We start from the raw sequence: 7,044 nt of genomic DNA on the forward strand, positions 1-7,044 counted from the left end.
GCACACTGCCAACCTGACCCTCTTGGGGCCCAGAGAGAGAAGAAATTGCTCTTTTGTTGAAAATATGGGGGAAGCGAAGGCAGAGATGTAATGACCAGTGGTGCCCCCCCGGTCCTCCTCCCCCCGGTGCGGACATCATCTCTCTCAGAGCAGTTCCTCTTCTCCCTGGGCTGCCCGTCTCAGGGCCGCTTCCCCTTGCGCTTGCCGGCCGGCTTAGCGGAGCCCTGGACGGGTTGGGCGGCCCCTTTGCGTCCGGCACCCTGCTTCGCGGGTGGAGGCTGCTGCTTGGGCTTGGCAGGGGCGGAGGCGGACGCCCTCGGCGACGAGCAGACTGGGGGGCTGCCCCAGATGGCTGGGTGGAGGCAGCAGCGGGCCGCCGGGGCAGGATATTCTTGATGGCCTCCGTCTGCTTCTTGGCCACCGAGAACTGCTGGGCAAAGTCCTCGATGGCGTCGCCGAAGAGGCCGGCCTGACAGACAGGGGCGTTCAAAAACCGAACCTTGTCCGAATCCCGCATGTCTGTCAGGTTCAGCCACAGGTGGCGTTCCTGGACCACCAAAGTGGACATCGCCCGACCCAGGGAGCGTGCCGTGACTTTCGTCGCCCGGAGGGCGAGGTCCGTCGCGGCACGCAGTTCCTGCATAACTGCCTGGTCGGAACTACCCTCGTGCAGTTCCATGAGCGCTTTGGCCTGGTGGACCTGCAGGAGCGCCATGGCATGCAAAGCTGATGCAGCTTCTCCGCAGGCTGAATAAGCCTTGCCCGTCAAGCCGGACAAGAACTTACACGCCCGGGAGGGGAGACGCGGGGCGTGCCTCCAGTCCGCAGCGGTCTTAGGACACAGGTGCATCGCAACCGACCGCTTGACTGGGGGGATCCCCTCGTAGCCCTTAGCCGCACCACCATCGAGAGTAGTGAGGATGGAAGAGTCAGTCGATCGCTGGCGAGCGCTATACGGCGCCACCCACGACTTCGTGAGCTTTTGATGCACTTCCGGAAAGAAAGGCACCGGGGCGGGACGCTGAGAACCAGCGCGGCCCATCCCGAGAAACCATTTGTCCAGCCGCGAAGGTTCGGGACGTGGTGGAGGGTTCCACTCAAGCCCGACACTTGCGGCGGCCCGGGCAAGCATAGCCGTAAGTTCCGGGTCAGACTCGGGCAACGCTGTCACACCCGAGGGGGGCAACGCAGCCGAGTCTTCATCCTCGGAACCCATTAGCTCATCCCCCGATGCAGCGACCGACATCTGGTCCTCCGCCGGAGCCCCAAAAGAGACGACTGGCGCTCCACGTGGGAGGTCAGCGCGCCCTTCCGTAAGCTCCACCGGCACAGTGGAGGGGGGAGGGGCCCGAGGAGCCATGAGACCCGTCGGGTTTGCCCTGACCGTCACCCTCAGGTCCCCACCAAAGTCATCAGCCAAAGTAGCAGCCCTCTGCTTTGCAGCTGGAGGACCGCTAGATCGGGGGATGCACGATGGCGCTCCACCTCTTCTGAGGTACTGGAGACGGGACCGCAACACTGCGATGGACATATTCCCGCAGTGGGAACATGACTCATCCACGAACCCAGCCTCAGCGTGCTGTGCGCCCAGACACGAGAGACAACGAACGTGCCCGTCAAGCGGAGACAGAAATCGACCGCACCCAGAAACACACGGTTTGAATGACATCTTGAAAAAGGCGCAGAGTCAAACCGTGTTGCTCTTTTGTGAATGGAAGCTGCTCTTTTAGCGTGCTGAAGCACTCAGGGAGATGACCGCGGCTCCACACAGATCGATCTGCAAGCCTGTGTGAGCTCTCAGTGATATGTATGTGTGTGTGTAACGCCCAGCGAACCAACTGTATGTGAAAGGAAACGCTCAGCGAACCAACAAGCTCTTTGTACACTCGATCACTGATCAGACGGTCTCTCACTGACGCGCCGTATCACCCGCACTGGCAGACTCTCAAACACTGAAGATAGACTCGTAGTCAGAAAGCTCTTCGTAGAAACAGCAATAGAACTGTTCGGCTCCGAAGTAGAAAGCGCTGATCTATCATTCCACTTCCTGTTTTATACCCGCGCTGCGGGGCGGAGCGTGGAATGCGTGATCGCATGCCAAATTTCATTGGCTCGTTGTTAGATGCTCGAAGTAGGATTGGTCTCTAAAGTAAGATCCCATTCGTCGGTTCAGTTCTGACGTACGTCGAACGTGACCGACTGAAAGGGAACAAATGCTATATGAACGTTTCACCTTTGTTGTTCTCAGTGTTTCTAATAAGCTGACAATGCGTGTGGTCATGCAAATGCATTAATCCGTTTCCTTTTATCCGCGTAAGATCTTAAACAGTTTAAGAGTAAACCGACCGACAGAACTAGATTTTCGGCCATTACCCAGATTTGGCCAATATTAAACATTCCTGCAATACTGGGCTGCAGTTTCAGGACCGCAGTTAAACACTGTAAAAAAATATTTTAAAAATAAGTTACCTATAGTGGCCTTAAAGTTTTGAGTTCATTTAAATTAAAAATTTGAGTTAATACAATGAACATTTTTAAGAAACGACAACCTTTCTTCCAATATTATTAGAAGGTTTTGTAGGCATATTGGCCCTCATTTATCAAAAGTGCGTACACCAAATTTCCAGCGTACACCTTGCGTACACCCAAACCCACGGTGACTTTGAGATTTATCAATATGGACGTTGGCGTACGGCACGCTCAAATCCTACGCCAGCTCAGGAGGTGGTGTACGCACGTTTGAGTTAGTGGGAAAATGCGCAGAAAAACAATTCCTAACACAAAACGCACTGACAAGATATGCTATATTATGACCCACTATTAAAAACCACAACAACAACATTCAGTGTTTATTTTTGTGCAACATGAACGTCAATGTTTAATTTGTGTGACTTTACCAAAGAGTTTGATTTGTAGGCATATGTATTCCTACAGTCGCGAGCCTGTGCGCTTTACCGGCCCGCCTGGCCCAGCAGCTGCGCACGGACTGGGACTAAAATAATTCAGACTGACAAAATAATAAAAATGACCTTCTTCTTTTAAATAATAATAAAATCAATAAAAACGACATTCTTCTTCTAAATAACAAGCGTCATTAATAATAATAAAAATAATAATAATAATAATAATAATAAGAAGAAGAAGAAGAAGAAGAAGAAGAAGAAGAAGAAGAAGAATCTTACAAATTGTCATGTAATTATTAATGTGAATGAATACTCCACATCACATCATCATCACTGTCGTACACCCCAATACATGCCGTGATACGAAATCAAATGCTAATTGTTTCAAAACGTGCTGTAAAATAATGCATTGGGATGGTAATTTCTTATCCAAACAGCTTTAAACTGCTGGGGTGCGCTTCTCAACCCCCACACTATTAACAGCTTGTAATGTTATAACGTATTTCAAACTACTCATATTATTACTCATATGAGCTCGTATTTCAGCTCGTAATTACTCGTAATTTGGGTCCATATTTTGTTTTTGTGGGTGCCTTTATTCCCACTCTACTCTTAAATAAAACAATTTCGTTTTTTTTTTCCACTTCCCTGGTGATCTCGATGGGTGCGTCTCAATCATCTCAATAGTTCAGTAGTCAGGGCACTGATCAGGGAGTCAGCCCATTGACTTATGTCCTAATCAGTGCCCTGACTAGTGGACTAGTGAGATGATAGAGCGCGCCCGATCTCCACGTCGGAGAAGTTTCGCTTCTTTGCCGTCTTCCGTGTGTCCATGGCGTAAAATGAGGGCGTGCGGGAGGCGGAGACTTGAATATATATGGGCGTGTTATTCTAATGACGATCGTTTTCAGCCGCGGGATTTATCAAGGGCAAGTATTGCGTACACCTGAATTGCAGAGGTGCGCACAGTTTCATAAATCAGGCGGTGAGAGGAGTGTAAGCATAATCTTACGCCAACATATACGCCTGTTTCTACGCAAGATTGATAAATGAGGGCCATTGTGTTTTATTTGGATGATGCAGTGAAACATGCCAAATTGTGCCGTTTTCATGATTTTTTTATTTTTTATGTGGTTCAGATTCAATAGTATTTTGGGTTTCTGTTTATTAAACTAATTTGCTTCATTGTATCAACTCAAATTTTTAATTTCAATAAACTCAAAATTAAGGCAACCAGTTTAATTTTTAAGTTAAACCAACAAAAAAAGATTACAGTGTAGGACCACATTTCTAGGACCCTCTTTTTTTGTGATGGCGCCACCTGGCCAATTTTACTCCACAGTTTTCACAAGCCATGTAATCATAAGTATAGCAAATATGAAATATTAATAATACAGCAAATATGGTGGTCATCTATAGCAGCAATTGTAAGGTTGAATCAAGTGACAGTATCATCTTGTTCCAGAACATTGTGAAGCTTGAAAAAGCATACAGTTTGTTTTATTCTGATTTGTTGGTGAATGATATAGTCACTCGCCAAGTCCAGTTAGAAACGTATTCTATGGACTGTACTATTAATGAGTAAACTGAGCTCAAGTTGGTGGATGTATGCAGGATTCTTAAAGGCGTACTTCAGTGCTGGGAAGATGAATCTGTATTTAAACTGGGTCATTAATGTGGTAGAAATGTGAAATTATTTTTGAATTTGGTGCTGTCTAGACTGAGAAAAGACAGAAAACGTATTTTTGTCTCATGGGGATGAAAGACAACAATTCCCAGAATGCTTCACTGCCCTACAAGGCCACTCCCAAAGCCACCGCTACTGGATTACTGAATCACTGATCACTTTCCCACTGCGACCGCAATCATCTTCATAAAATCAGTTCAGTTAGAGAACAGACACTACAATTAAAAACTGAACGTGTGTGTTCAATATGTGATTTAGCCGCTGAAGGAGTTTCACAGCCCAAAACGCTGCAGGAGTCCGATATATTGATAGTCATGGGTGAGCTCGTGATGAGAGCTGAGGTAAACGTGTCCGCGGCATAGATTCACAGCACATGTTCAGTTTGCCGCGTTTTCAGTTTATGCCTCGAAAGCTTAACTTTTCATAGGAATTAGTTTGAGAGTCGAGCGCGAAGCTGAGACCAATGATGCGAATTTATCAATCTTTTGTATATTTCTGTCTTAAATGTATGTTTCTCCTTTATCTTTGTGTCAATATCGCATGTTATTAAGCGTTTAGTTACTCGTTTCATTGAGGATGTCGAATTAGCTAATATTTTCCTCAGTTAAATCAAATATAAAAACCTTCACATTTTGAATATTTACTGCAGTATGTTACTGAGTTTCTCTGTATGAGCAGGGTTGGTTTGTTTCGGTTTGTTTCCATTTCTTCACGAGAGGCTGCACGATTGTCAACAGCGCAACCGTCAGTTCATATAAATTATGCAATTATCCGAACAAGCCTTAATCTCAAGCCCTGAAACTGATCAGAAAATGTAACGAAAATGTAATGGAACGTTGTAGAAATGTAGTGGAGTAGAAAGTAAAATATTTGCTGCAAAATGTAACGAAGTAAAAGTAAAAAGTATGCACTATTGATTCTCCTTAAGTAAAGTACAGATACGTGAAAAATGTACTTAAGTAAAGTAAAGAAGTATTAGTGCTTCGTTTCGTTATATTCCACCACCGCAGCTAAGTCAGCATCGGTCGGGCACGCTCCTTCAGCTCACGCCAACGAGCAAATGCTGGCCCAATGTTGATCCTCGTCCTGCCTTTAATCCCATCACTTTTTCCTGTTTCCTCTTATTGCTTTCCTCCAACAAAAATTTTGCTTTCTTATTTTTCTGTGCTGCTTCAGACATGACTATAACATCCGACAAACAAACAATAGTTGGGCTCGCACGTCCGAATGAAGTGGGGGTGGTGGTGGAAGTGACGTATATGCCGTAAAGCAGTCCAATTTTGTTGTTTTTTTTGTTCTCGGGTTAAGTACAATTAAAAACGATACAGACCCCATCAGGCTATGGCAGACGTGCCATTCAACCTATTGTAAGTCGATGTATCATCACAAGAGTCTTGAAAATATATTATTAAGGTTGAAAAGTTATAGTGCTGCTTTAAACCTGTTCAGCCCATTCTGATGTCTTCCTTGTTGGTTGTAGTGATGTTTGGGTCAAGCCTAAGTACATCCACCAGTTAAAGATAAATGTATATGGCTATTCAGTTGTTGTGCCTACCTTGGTCGTACCAGGGCAAAAAGAATAAACTAATTGACTGTACTAACGTCATTACGTATGTTCTATGACTTAAGCAGTCCCAAAGCTATTGGTGATGAACTAGCCAAATTCTACAGGAGAAACAGAAATTCAGCGGTTCTTCGCGGTTGGTAGTATCCCAGCCATTGTCGGTGCCTTTAAGCTCACTCAAGCCATCACGCATTTACCTCAGCAAGAGCAGCTCATGTGGGCCAGACTCTGGCAAGTTTCACTATTTATGTGGGTAGTACTGTGTTAATTGAGCCATCTAAAGCACAAAGTCATCAGAAAGGTGTTCTTGTCTGGGGTGTTATTGCCACATTTAAGGTGTTATTGCTGGATAAGGCGATTAATCCATCCAGTAAGCTGGTCACTGTTCACGAAATGCTATAATAGCCGATTTATGTTTTGGTGATCAAAGACCTGGATGTGCAACCTGTGCATGGTCATGTAGAGACTGTGAGAGTGCCAAGCCAGCCTGTCTCCTCTTGTGCAAATAAAATTCTCCTTCTGATACTCACAGCATGCTATAAAGCTTGGTCTTAGTGGCCTTGATATCAAGTCTTACTTCGTACTGGAAATATCAGCATTTGCAGTTTATTCAGAGATATCAAGATGTGTTTCCAAGATAGATTGAGGTAGTGCCAAAGAGTTTGTCCACTGGATTCACCTGTCTGATAACCCCCTTGTTCAGACCTTCATACTGATGTGTTCCTCTAGCTCATTATCAGAAACTGAGAAAAGTGTTTCCAGAGATGGAAGAGCAAGAGATTTTTCTAAATTTCAATAGTGAGTGGGCATCTCCGCTGGTCCTGGTATGGAAGAAAATGGATGAAATGGATATCTTTGCGTTTGCGTTGATTACCTCTTGCTGGTATTGC

Source organism: Pseudorasbora parva, chromosome 8 (genome assembly GCF_024679245.1).
Source record: "Pseudorasbora parva isolate DD20220531a chromosome 8, ASM2467924v1, whole genome shotgun sequence".
Taxonomy (NCBI): domain Eukaryota; kingdom Metazoa; phylum Chordata; class Actinopteri; order Cypriniformes; family Gobionidae; genus Pseudorasbora; species Pseudorasbora parva.